Here is a 14,026-nt window from a genome sequence, read left to right as displayed (position 1 = left end):
TGCATGGAACCTCACGTTGCATTTTGATATCCCCCTGTTAGACCACCTTCTCAAAGGAGGAATTTTGTCTTGTAACTGCCTTTGTGGCATCAACTAAATAATCACTGTTGAACTGCACTGATGCAGGATGGATTTGAGCTCAGAAATATCCTTTGTCAAGGCAAATGGGTTATTCTCAGGGTAGAACTTACTAATTTGATTTTTGAGTTCTTTGGTCTGTTTCATTTAGTTCGTTCTTGAACATTAAGATGTCTACTTATCATTTAGTGATATAGTTGTCTGAATTGTTTGGGTTAGAGGTATTACATGAATGTCAGTAGTTATGAAATAATATGTCCAGTGTCATGGAATTAGGAACTTTGAGTTAGGCACTATCTTATAGGCTTTTTTTTTTTTTTTTTTTAGAGTATCACCTTGTTTAAAACAACACTGAATTAGTAAATATATTCTTAATGATAAGGAAATTAAGGCTTAATAGCTGGTATTTGAACCTATTTTTCAGATCCAGGGTCCATGCTGGAAACAAGACAAGTACTCTGGCAGTCCTGATTACATCAAGGGGTAGCTTTTCTCTTTTTCCAGTGTTCCAATTCGCTCAGGAGCCTTCCTCACTCCTTACCTAAGATGTTTGCAGTTGTATTTCTCCAAATTGCCACAAGAAGCTTTCTGATGAATAAGCAAAATGTTGTTTTTGTTATTGTTTTTGTTTTAAATTGTGTCCTCCACAGTTTGTATGGGAATGACTATATGATTAGGTATTGATGATTAAAGTTTTGATTTGTTTTAAAGGTTAATAATCTGAAAAATACATCAAAACTTACATCTGCTTTTATTTTAAAGAGTTTCCAGTTGTGATAAAGCTGTTGTACTTTAACCAGTTTGGTTAGTAACTTGGCTGAAACAAAGTGGTGTGTTTGTCTTGAGCTTTTATATTTCTAAGGGAAGAAATAGAGACACATTTACTATTTGAGTCCCATTCTTTTTAATCTAATGCCTAAAAGCTTATTTAGGAAAGACCTAAAAAATAACATTGGATGTAACAGATTTCTATTAATAGAGCATTGAAGCAAAATATTACTTCTATAAAACAGACTTCAAAATTAACCTTAAAGGGAACATCAAGGCACGTAAATAAATACAGTAAGTCCTGTAAAGAGTTTTTAAGTATAGGAGCACCTGTCTGGCTCAGTTGGAAGAGCATGCAACTCTTGATCTCGGGGTTCTTAAGTTTGAGGCCCACGTGGGGTGTAGAGTACTTAAATAAATGAACTTTAAAAAAAAAGGTATAAGCATAGTGCTGTGGGAGCCCAGAGAAGACGACCAAGGCTTCCAAGATGAACTTAATTAATCCATGGAGTATCATAAAATACAGGCTTAGAAAATAGTACTTACTTGAGGGAATGCAAAACCTGAATGGTTCTTCATAACAATAATTTAGAAAAGAATTCCCTCTATGCCATATCCTAAAGAATTCCCTTTGTCTTTTTATTATAACTTTAGGACCAAGGTAATTACATATCTTGCATTTTCTCCATCGGCTGAATATGCTTTCCTCTTTACAAATAACTTGTTAACCCTGGGAATACCTTAATTTATCAGGAGAATTTTACCTCTATGTTTGCTAGAAATACAATTCTCCAACTCCTTGCTGTCTGACACTAATCACCCACCAATTAATTAATTGTGTCTGTGTTGACTTCTTTTTTCTTTTTTTTTTTTTAAGATTTTATTTATTTATTTGAGAGAGAGAGCATGAGAGGGGGGAGGGTCAGAGGAGAAAGCAGACTCCCCGCCAAGCAGGGAACCTGATGCAGGACTCAATGCAGGACTCCAGAATCACTACCTAAGCCAAAGGCAGCCGGCCAACCAACTGAGCCACCCAGGTGCCCGACTTTTCTGTTTACTAGTCTGTTTAAATAATGCCTTCCTGTGCTTTTAACTTTGAAGAAATGGGAAATTTTATGTTGTTTTGATGATATCCAGTACAGAACACAAATACAATCCCAAGTTCTATATATTTAAAGAAACTAGCTTTCTTTCATTGCATTTCTGTTTGGGTAGGACTCCTGCTTACTTTTCTCTTTGAGGCAGTATAAAATGATGATTCCTGGGGCACCTGAGTGGCTCAGTGGGTTAAGCCTCTGCCTTTGGCTTGGGTTATGATCCCAGGGTCCTGGGATGGAGCCCCGCGTCCGGCTCTCTGCTCGGCGGGGAGGCTGCTTTCCCCTTCCCCTCTGCCTGCTTCTCTGCCTACTTGTAATCTCTCTTACTCTGTGTCAAATAAATAAATATAATCTTTTTTAAAAAAATGATGATTCCACAGGCTATTTGGGGAAAATTCTTACTACTTGATAGCCATTCTTCATATTTATTCACATATCATTCTTTAAATAGGTAATATATCCCAAAAAAACCTTATTTTTTGAAAAATTCTAACTATTTTTTAAAGAAATTAGGCCACTGCTGCCAGTTAAAAACTAATACTGACAATGTTTTGCTTAGTGGGATCAGAATTTAATCACTTTTTTCTGAAGAAATATCTAGAGGCACAAATAACTTGATGAGCAAATATGTACATACCCGCCCGTATTAGAAGTAATGGATTGCTTTGTAAAATAAAATATTCTAAGAAGGAACAAAAGTGATTTTTTTTTAAGATTTTATTTATTTATTTGACAGACAGAGATCATAAGTAAGCAGAGAGGCAGGCAGAGAGAGAGGGAAGCAGGCTCCCCGCTGAGCAGAGAGCCCGATGCGGGGCTCGATCCCAGGACCCTGAGATCATGACCTGAGCCGAAGGCAGAGGCTTTAACCCACCGAGCCACCCAGGTGCCCCCAAAAGTGATATTTTTTAAAGCAATTCAAAGTACGCCAGTGACACCGCAAGAGTAGTTTTGTTAGTGCCATTACTGGAGGTAGTGAAGTGGCCTCAGAAAAAAGAAATGCATACGCAGCCAAAACAGAGGCTCGCTAATAAACAACAAGGCCTATAAACCCCAGTATTTCTCTCAGTTTCTGATCTTAACAAAGCTTTGGGCCTCATATTTTATAATCAAATGCTGGAGGAATGCTCTCCACTGATTGGTCTTCCCATACCTTTTCTCCCTTGTATCAGGCAGTTATTAGAAACACATCTTCTAGGCAATTGTTTGAACACAAAAATGTCTTAAAAGTAGATTTTCTAAGTTATGGAAATGCTTTTGTTTCAGCAGTCAACAGACCTATTGTAAGTCAATATCAAATGAAAAGTGGTTAGACAATGCACTTCCTATTCTTCAGTCCTGTGCGTTCTCCACTCAGGGTACTCTGCCATTTGCTACATTTTTCATTGCAGATGTTTTTTTTTCTTTTCACTAGTAATGTGCCCATTCTGATTTCTCAGTGTTGTATCAAAAATGTTGTAGAATTGTCTACAATATGAAGATGTTTCCTCAGTTGTTTGATTAATACTCTTAACATGTACTGGGACTTCCAGAAATCACCTTAGAACCTGTCTCTGAACAAACACACATCTAAATCATTTACAACAATTTGGAACTATTTTAAAAGTCTGGGAGTTTCCAAGTTCTTCCTTGAAAACCTGTCTAGCATATCTCATTATGTTAGTTTCATAATCATCTTCTATAATCATTTTAAAGAGCTCATTTTTCAGTGGTTTCTTCACTATGACACCTAAAGCACTAGATAAAATGTAGGTAGGTTGGACTTGATCAAAACTAAAAATTTGATGCTTCAGAGGCAACCACCAAGAAAGTGAAAAGATAATCCACAGAATGGGAGGGAAAGTTGTGCAAATCCTCTGGATCCTAGTATCCAGAATATATAAAGAACTCTTTGAACTCAACAATGAAAAGAAAATTTAAAATTGGGCAAAGGATTTAAATATACCTTTCTCCAAAGAAGATATATAAATGGCTGATCTACACATGAAAAGATATTCAACATCTTTGGTCATTAGGGAAATGCAGAGCCACAGTGAGATACCACTTATATCCACTGGGATGGCTATGATCAAAAAGATAACAACAGGGGCACCTGAGTGGATCAGTTGGCTAAGTGTCAACTCATGATTTCAGCTCAGGTCTTGATCTCAGGGTCGTGAGTTCAAGCCCCAAACTGAGCTCCAGACTTAAAGAAGGCGTTGAGTTAAGTAGGACGTTGAGCCTACTTAAAAAAAAAAAAAGACAATAATAAGTGCTGTAGAGGATGTGCAGAAATCCGAACCTTTGTACATTACTAGTGAGAATTAGTACATCTGTTTTGGACAACAGTTTGGCCATTTCTCAAAAAGTTCACTATAATTATGATATGATCCAGCAATTCCAGTCCTAGGTATGAAAAAATTAAAAACAGTCACACAGGGGCACCTGGCTGGCTCAGTCTGTAGAGTGTGCAGCTCTTAATCTCTTGAGTTGTGAGTTCAAGCCCTACAATGGGTATGGAGCTAAACTTAAAAAAATTTTTTTAAACAGTTACATTAAAAATGTACATGAATATTTATAGCATAATTATTGATAATACCCAAAAGTGGGAATAAGTGTCCATCAACTGATGAATGTATAAACAAAATGTATATATATAGTCATACAATTGGATATTATTCAGCCATAAAAAGGAATGAAGTGCTGATACATGTTATAATGTAGCTGAATCTTATGATTATCTGATTCCATTTACATGCAATGTCCATTTACACGAAATGCCTATGAATAGCCAAATTTTTTTTTCAAGATTTTATTTATTTGTCAGAGAGAGAGAGCACAAGCAGGGGCAGCTGCAGCAGAGGAAGAAGCAGGCTTCCCACTAAGCAAGGAGCCCGATGTAGGACTTAATCCCAAGACCCCGGGATCATGACCTGAGCCCAAGGCAGATGCTTAACCAACTGAGCCACCCAGGTGCCCTGAATAGGCAAATCTGTACAGACAGAAAGTAGATTAGTGGTTGCCAGGAGTTGGGGAGGGTTGAGGTTGGGGAGTGCTAATGGGTATGGGGTTATCCTTTTGGAATGAAGAAAATGGTCCTGAAGTAGTGATACTGGCTCCACAATCTTGTGAATATAATAAAACCCACAGAATAGTACACTTTAAAAGGGTGTATTGTGTGGCACAAGTCTGTTATGGGTTGAATTGTATGTCCCAAAAAGATGTTGAAGTCCTAACCCCTAGTACCTCAGAATGGGACCTTATTTGGAAATAGGCTCATGGCAAATGTAAGTGGTTAAGATAGTTAATAATTGTCATATTAAGTTAGGGAGGCCCTTAATCCAATTTGACTAGTGTCATTGTAGGAGAGGAGAATGCTGTGTGAAGACACAGAGGAAAGACGGACCTGTGAAGATGGAGGCAGAGATAGGCATTACGAGTTATAGAGGCCAAGGAATGCCTGGCCTTACTAGAAGCTTGAAGAAGCAAGGAAAGATCCTCCCCTAGAGGCTTTGGAGGAAGCATGGCCCTGCCAACACCTTGATTTTGGGTTCTAGCCTTCAGAACTGTGGAAGAGTAAGTTTCTGTTGTTCTCCTTCTTATCCATAGTGTCACTTTCCAGTGTTTCAGTTAATGCAGGTCAACGAGGGTCCAGCAGCAGATGATGTTCCTAATCATAAGATTGACAGGAGTCTGACGATGTGTCGTAACACCTGTGTTATTGACCATGTCACTTCATCCCATCAAATAGGCGTTTTATCATCTCATGTCATCACAAGAAGATGAAGTTCAGTACAATTAGATATTTTGAGATCACTTCTCGGCCTTTTGGCTAAGATCAAGTGTAGATATTTTGAGAGAGAGACCACATTTGCATAATTTTTATTACGGTATATCATTATGATTGTTCTATTTTACTATTATTGTTAATCTCTTGCTGTGCCTAATTTATAAGTTAACTTTATCATAAATATATGTATATAGGAAATATAATACACATATAGTATATGTGTATAGGAAAAAGGAGAGTATCTGTAGTATCCATGGTCTTAGGCATTGACTAGGAGTCTTGGAACTTATCCCCCACAGATAAGGGGGAACTATTGTAGTGATATTTTGTTACAGTAGCGCCAGAAAACTCATACAGATTTATTTCTCAATTTTTTTTTTTTAAAGATTGTATTTATTTGACAGAGTTCGCAAGTAGGCAGAGAGGCAGGCAGAGGGGGAGAAAGGGAAGCAGGCTCCCGGCTGAGCAGAGAGCCCGATGGGGGACTTGATCCCAGGACCCTGAGTTCATGACCTGAGCCAAAGGCAGAGGCTTAACCCACTGAGCCACCCAGGTGCCCCTATTCCTCAAGTTTAAAAACGGAGTCAGAAGGGACGCCTAGGTGGCTCAGTTGGTTAAGCGGCTGCCTTTGGCTCCGGTCATGATCCTGGCGTCTTGGGATCGAGTCCCGCATCCAGCTCCTTGCTCGGCAGGGGGCCTGCTTCTCTCTCTGTCTCTGCCTGCCACGCTCTCTGCCTGTGCTCACACACGCGCTCTCTCTCTCTGACAAATAAATAAGTAAAATCTTAAAAAAAAAAAAAAAAAAAAAAAAAAAAACGGAGTCAGGTGGATGGAGCTAGAGTGTATTATGCTAAGCAAAATAAGAGACAAATATCATGACTTCACTTGTGTGGAATTTAAGAAATAAAACAGATGAACATAGGGAGATGGAAATAAAACATAAGAGACTCTTAACTAGAGAAAATAAACAGGGTTGCTGGAGGGGAGGGAGGTAGGGGTTTGGCTAAGTGAGTGATGGGTATAAAGTAGGGCACCTGTTGTGTTAAGCAGTGGGTGTTATATATAAGTGATGAATCATTAAATTCTGAAACCAGTATTACATATATGTTAACTAGAATTTAAGTTAAAATTTGAAGAAAAAAGGAAAGTGGAGTCTTACAAGGAATTTAAGAGACTAGGCTACACTTGGCATATAGTAGTTGCTTAATATATAAAGTGAATTTGGTTTATTTTGAAGGGATGAAAGGGTACTGGGAACAGTGCTTTGTGCAGATCAGTTTTATTACGATAGAGTATAATTCTTAATTGCTTAAAAACCAGCAGACTAATATGTCTTTTTAGTTATCTTACTTAATAGTACTATTAAGTACTTAATATCTTACTTAATAGTACTTAATAGTACTATTTCAGTTCCCCAAACACATCAGATTCTCTGTTGCTTTTCTGCCTATTGGCCATGGTATGGTGGTATACCCAACTGTTTGATTTTAGGAAAGATACCTTACTAAGTTTTCCCTCTTCTCATCTACAAAATGTTCTTCCTCCTCCTTATTTTGATAATGAGAATCAAATTGGAGTGCATGTAAACACACTTGGAACCATCTAATTTAAGCCTTACCCCCAAAGTCTTCATTAAAATTACATCAAGGCCATGTTTACATGTCTGATTATAAGAATCATTGGGAAATAGTTATAAAATCCAGATCTTGGGACTCACCCTAGGACTATTACATCAGAATCATCAGAGGAGGGGCCTGAGACTTATTTTTAACTGCAGCCCGTGTGACTCACATGGATCTCACAAACATGGGAAGTTCTCTGTCAAAACCTACTTACGGGGGTGCCTGGGTGGCTCAGTGGGTTAAGCCTCTGCCTTCGGCTCAGGTCATGATCTCAGGGTCCTGGGATCGAGTCCCGAGTCCGGCTCTCTGCTGGGCGGGGAGCCTGCTTCCCCCCTCTCTCTCTGCCTGCCGCTCTGCCTACTTGTGATCTGTCTCTGTGTGTCAAATAAATAAATAAAATCTTAAAAAAAAAACAAAAACCTACTTACGTATAGTATGCCTGGAAACATCAGGAAAGCTTGTTGAAAAAAAGAGGTGCCTACCCAAAAAATAAATGCCAGGAAGTAATGAACCACTAAAAACAAAAAAAACCAATGGGGATATATCAAAGTATAAAATAAATGTCCATTTGTCTATACTGATGTAAATAACTGAATAAATGATAGAAAGTAGAAAATCTCCTATGTTGAAGAATTCCAAATAATTTGTGTAACTATTCCAGCCTCGGGAGGTGCAACTTAACTGCCCACCCCTTAGTGTAGGTGGCACGTAGTGATTTCCTATCAAAGAAAAGGGGAGGAAGAAAGAACTTTCCACTGGAAAACCCTTAAAATGCAACTTAAGTCAGGTGATCAAGATTAACATCAATAAGTTACGCTGATAGTGTGTGCCCTTGATATGTGATGAGAATAGCACTTCACCTCTGTGGTCTTCTTCCCAAAAACCTATAACACCAGTCTAATGATGAGAAAAACATCAGACAAACCCAAATTGACAGACGTTATTTAAAACACCTGGCCAATATACTCCCAAACTGTCAAGGTCATCAAAAACAAGGAAAGTCTGAAAAACTAACAACCAAGAAGAACCTAAGAAGACACGACTAAATGTAATGTGCCATTCTGGATGGGATCTCAGAACAGAAGAAGGGTATTAGGTAAAAACTAAGGAAATTCAAGTAAGTATGAACTTAAGTTAATAAAGTATATTGACTCACCACTTGTGACAAATGTACCATACTAATGTACTGTGTTAGTAGTTAAAAACTAAATGCGTGGCATATGGCAACTCTAACCTATCTTTTTTTTTTTTTTTTTAAGATTATTTATTTATTTATTTGACAGAGAGATCACAAGTAGGCAGGGAGGCAGGCAGAGAGGGAGAAGCAGGCTCCCCGCTGAGCAGAAAGCCCGATGCCGGGCTCGATCCTAGGACCCTGAGATCATGACCTGAGCTGAAGGTAGAGGCTTAACCCACTGAACCACCCAGGTGCCCCAACTCTGTCTTATCTTAACAACTTCTCTGTAAATCTACTATTTTATTTTTTTTTTAATCTATTTTAAATTTAAAAGTTTATTTAAAAAGAAAAAAATCTGATTCAGAATGTCAGGGTTAAGTTCCCAATAATTTGCATTTTTAACTAGCACTTGTTTCTTTGTTTTTTTTAAAGATTTTATTTATTTATTTGACAGAGATCACAAGTAGGCAGAGAAGCAGGCAGAGAGAGAGAGGAGGAAGCAGGCTCCCCGCTGAGCAGAGAGCCCGATGCAGGGCTCCATCCCAGGACCGTGGGATCATGACCTGAGCCGAAGACAGAGGCTTTAACCCACTGAGCCACCCAGGCGCCCCTAGCACTTATTTCTTGCAAGTGCACCCTAGTGAAGGTTGGCTCCCAGTCTGGCCTTCAGCCTAAAGCAGAATAGCTGTGAGGCCACATGACCACGGCCTGCAGTAAGTTTGCTGTGACACGTATTTGCAAAGTAGGTCAGTTCAGTCTCTCTTCACCTGTGGTTTTAGGTATTAGTCAGAAGAGCCAGGTAACTCTGTCCCTGGTCACCAGCAGGAAAAGGTGTGGTGGAATAGAAAAGTAGGCAGCTGGCTTCCATCTTGAGAGTAACACCCATCTTAATGAGTGTCAAAACACCTTAGTCACTTCCATTTTATTCATGCTGCTCCGTTTCCATGTCCCACTTCCTTGGGCTCCATCTCAGATGAAAGAAATTAAGTGCCAAGTTCTACCCCACAATATGAGTTGGTGAAGACAGACCTTTGTTTCCAGTAGTCATTTCTTTAGTCTTTATCCTCAACTCATCACATCCCAAATGCTTTCTCTCATTCCCTCACCCAGATAACAATAGTGCCTCTTGCAGGCAAAAAGGCCATTGCATTGAATGGGATACTGTAGTGCTTAGGTAAGCGATCATAAAGTTCTAGGTATAACAGCTAATGATCCCTAGTATTTATGCTACTTTGTTAAAAACTCAGTATCCAGAGGGTGCCTGGGTGGCTCAGTGGGTTAAAGCCTCTGCCTTCGCCTTGGGTCATGATCCCAGGGTCCTGGGATCAAGCCCCACATCGGGCTCTCTGCTCAGCAGGGAGCCTGCTTCCTCCTCTCTCTCTCTCTGCCTGCCTCTATGCTTACTTGTGATCTCTGTCTGTCAAATAAATAAACAAAAAATCTTAAAAAAAATTAAAAAAAAACACACAAAACAACTCAGTATCCAGGAGGAGAAACCTGGCAAGAAGAACAGAGCAGGGGCGCCTGGGTGGCTCAGTGGGTTAAACCCTCTACCTTCAGCTCAGGTTGTGGTCCTGGGGTCCTGGGATCGAGCCCCACATCGGGCTCTCTGCTCAGCAGGGAGCCTGCTTCCCTTCCTCTCTCTCTCTGCCTGCCTCTCTGCCTACTTGTGATCTCTATCTGTCAAAATAAATAAATAAAATCTTAAAAAAAAAAAAAAGAACAGAGCAGATCTCAGACCTAGTAGGACAAAGAACAGTGCTGGGACTTAGTTCTTTTGTCCTTGGAAAACATAACCATCAATGTCAGGTCACGGAGGTTTTTCATTACATGGTCTTTACCACATGGATCTGTGTGTGTGTATGGCCGTGGCTACATTTCTTCCCTTATCAGGAGAATGATGACGATTTTCTTTTTACCATACTCTTTTCTCTGAGGACAAGGAAAGCATACATCCTTCTCTTCAGTGTTTACACTCCACACTGTTGCTGATTGATTTCTGTATGTCCTTTATGTTCCCCGCTGCAGTATTGCTCAGCACACCTGCACACATGGGCCTCTTCATCTTTGCACAAGCCTTGCATTTTCTTAACCACTTTTATTCCTCACTGAGCTTTCCTCCCCTTTGTTCACTCTGTTCTGTTCAGAGTCTAGAAACCAGAGACCTGGTTTCACAATTGATTCATGACGGCCTTGAGTGAGATCATTGCTAATTAAGAATTACCGTATCTGCAAAAAGCACTTCCCTTGAACTCAGAAAACAACCACAACCAAAACATAAGCACCTATTGTGTGCAATGCACTGTGTGACTGAATATAAGGAAGTACCAGCAAAGAAAAGGCACTGAATTCTAGCACCCATGGATCTGGATTCTAATTCGAGATCTGCCACTGACTAATTTTGTTAGCTTGGGCAAGTCAGCCTCCTGGGCCGCAGTTTCTTCTCTGCAGAACAGTTAAGTGTAAACAAACAACAACAACAACAAAAACCAGTGTAGTGTGACCAAGTATCCCAGTTTGCTTAGGAGTCCCCGTTTCAGCACTGAAAAGTTCTATGTCCCAGCAAGCTTTTCAGTACCAGGTAAACCAGCATGGTTCATTACTCTCTCAGAAGGCTGAGATCCTTTCTAATTCTGATACTTCTGGGTCTAAGGCTCAGAAATGCTATCAATGCCCTTTTGAGACAGGGAGGATAGAGGCTGTATGCAAAGAACTTGAAAGACTTCTTGCCTCCTGACCTGTGACTCACAGAGGATGCTGCAAGGCCTCATTCCTAACATCTCAGGGAAAAGAGATCAGCTGAGAATAGTACACTCAGGCAAAAGACATTCTTGGGTTTAACAGTGGGAAAGAAATTCAAAAACAATTGACTAATGAGAGGAATTTGTAGCAAATGTTGAGGCTGCCAGCATTCTTGCGAGTAAGCCAATGACCTTTTAAGCTACATCCACAACTGACCAGCTCCTTGGCCATCATCCCAACGAAGGCTCCTTTCCCAGTTTAGACTGTATGCAAAACTGGCTTGGCAGTGAGTCTTTCAGCAACCTCAGATACGCATTTGTTCCAGCATAATAAAAGCTTTTTAAAATTTAAAACAAAACAGAGCAAGTGCCTGCCGCTGCTGCTGACGCTGACAGTCCATTGTGTTAGTTTCATGACTTTCAAGAAAAGGATCCTTGGATGACTTGAATCAAGAGGGGAGACAGCTAGACTCAGTCTTCCGTGGATGTGTCACCCTGTGAGGGACCACAGAGACTGCCAGCTGGCCTGGAGCTGACCCTGGAAAGAGATACAGCCAGCTGCACATTTATATTTAATTTAAAGCAAACTTCATAACCACCTTGTACATTTTCTTTGTGCCTGATTTAGTTTTGGCTTTTTGCTGATAATCAACTCCTATTTTGATCTCACCTCATAGAATATGGCCCAACTTCCTTCTCAGTTGTTCCCTCTTAAACTAGCTGGATCCAAAACAGCCACCACTAACTATTGAGTGGTGAGAGAATGTTCATGGAGAAAGTCAAAAGAGCTAAATTCACACAAACTATTTAAGGAACCACGTAACAAATCAAGGAACTTCTCCAGCCCAGCAATTTAAGACAGTAGTCATGTAAAGTCTCTTTACTTACCCTTAACCAATCAAAAAGCAGAGTAAAAATCAAGTTAAACTGGTTCAAATATACAGTAAAATCAGATTAAACTGGTCTAAGAAGTATGTGCCAAATGGTAATATTTCCCCCTCCTCCTCCCTTTCTGTGACCTCTACTTTAGTAGAATCTAAGGCTATTAACAAAGGAAACTTTTAGTCACAAGTTCGTTAACAAGAGTTAATTATCTGGGGATTAATTATGACTCAAACGAAGGTTCCTGTTTACATGTAACCAAGATAGTAGTAAAGGATCTAGTAACATGAATATTTTCAGAAGCTATTTTTGGTGATACATGGTCAACAGGAGTGAGACTCGCTAAATGAGAAGACCCTAGGCATGTGACTTTAAATTCTTTCATTTGAAAAGTATTATACGTTACCCAATCAACTCTGAAGAAATTAAAAGATATGTGTTGGTTTGCTTTATTTTTAAAGATTTTTATTTATTTGTCAGAGAGAGAGAGAGAGAGCGCGTGCACGCACGTGAGCACAGGCAGGGGGAGTGGCAGGCACGGGAAGAAGCAGGCTCCCTGCTGAGCAAGAAGCCTGATGTGGGACTCAGTCCTAGAACCCTGGGATCATGGCCTGAGGAGAAGGCAGCTGCTTAACCAACTGAGCCACCCAGGCATCATTAAAGTTATGTATTTTAAATTGATCTCTGAAACTTGGTCATCAGGGGTTCTGTTTGAGGGGCTGCCTGGCCAACTCAGTGAATAGATCGTACCACTCGTTCAAGCCCCACCTGTATAAAGCTTCCAAGGAAGAAAGAAAGAAAGAGAGAGAGAAAGATAAGGAAGGAAGGAAGGAAGGAAGGAAGGATGGATTACTTGTAGGGGTTCTGTTTGCACCTTCCTCCTCTGAAAGCAGGAGTTTTGGTTTCCTGAAGTCCTTCATCCTGAGGGTAATTTGTACTCACTGCGTTTCATCAAATCTAATGCAAAATTAAGACACCATTCAGCAAGGAGGCGAAAAGAATAGATTTGTGGCCACATTAAGTTCTCCTGCCCAGAATGTAATACCACCTTGCATCTTGGGCAGAACTAGTCTAATGCGGACATGAAAAGATGACGGGGCGTGGGGGGTTGGGGGTAGAGGTCTATCCTGACCTGGAAAATGTCATTTGCACTAAGTGTTCTGGGCCCAGATGCTCTAGGCCACAGCAAGTGGCATTCATGATGCAACCAAAAACCACCGAGCTCCAGCTCTGGTACCAAAGAATATAAAATGCAGTGGAGTGGATCTCCATTTTGCCTCCCAAATGGGGACACATTCATCAATGCATTGCCAAATTTTCCAGGAAAAGTTGGGAGTTTTGTGTCTTTTTTTCAGGTCAGTGATTTAGTCTGTTTGGTCTGAAACTCTTGCTGTAAAATCCCGTTTGCTCTGGCGACTATAATATCTCTGGTTGCCCTTGGAAGCTGCAGCAATAGGTCCATATAAAGGAGAAGTTTAGCAGTTAAGCAGAAATAATTATTTAGAGAATTCTACAGATCATTGTGTCCTTGCCATTTCTAAGGACAAGCATAAATGAAATAAGACTTTTAAAAGATTTTGTTTTTTTTCTTTAGTAAGTACTATGACTAAGAAAGGATTTTTTCTTCTCGAGTAACTGAGCTCTTTAAGTATTCCCTGAAAAGAGCCCTATAAGGAGAATGAGAAAAGACTGGATCTCCTCCAGCAGGTCCTTCTGGTTCTAAGATGCAGACTGTGAATTTTTATTATAAAGAAATAAGTTTAGTAGTTTATCTTGGCTTTCCAGCCCCAGACCCTAGTGATGTTGATGCCCACAAAGAACTGGATTGCCATTTATAAACTTTTTCTTATTTTTTTTTAACCAATCACCAAAACTCCTTTGTTTCAAAAGGC

Source organism: Martes martes (assembly GCF_963455335.1).
Source record: "Martes martes genome assembly, chromosome: 7".
Taxonomy (NCBI): Eukaryota; Metazoa; Chordata; class Mammalia; order Carnivora; family Mustelidae; genus Martes; species Martes martes.
This window is presented reverse-complemented; position numbering follows the sequence as displayed.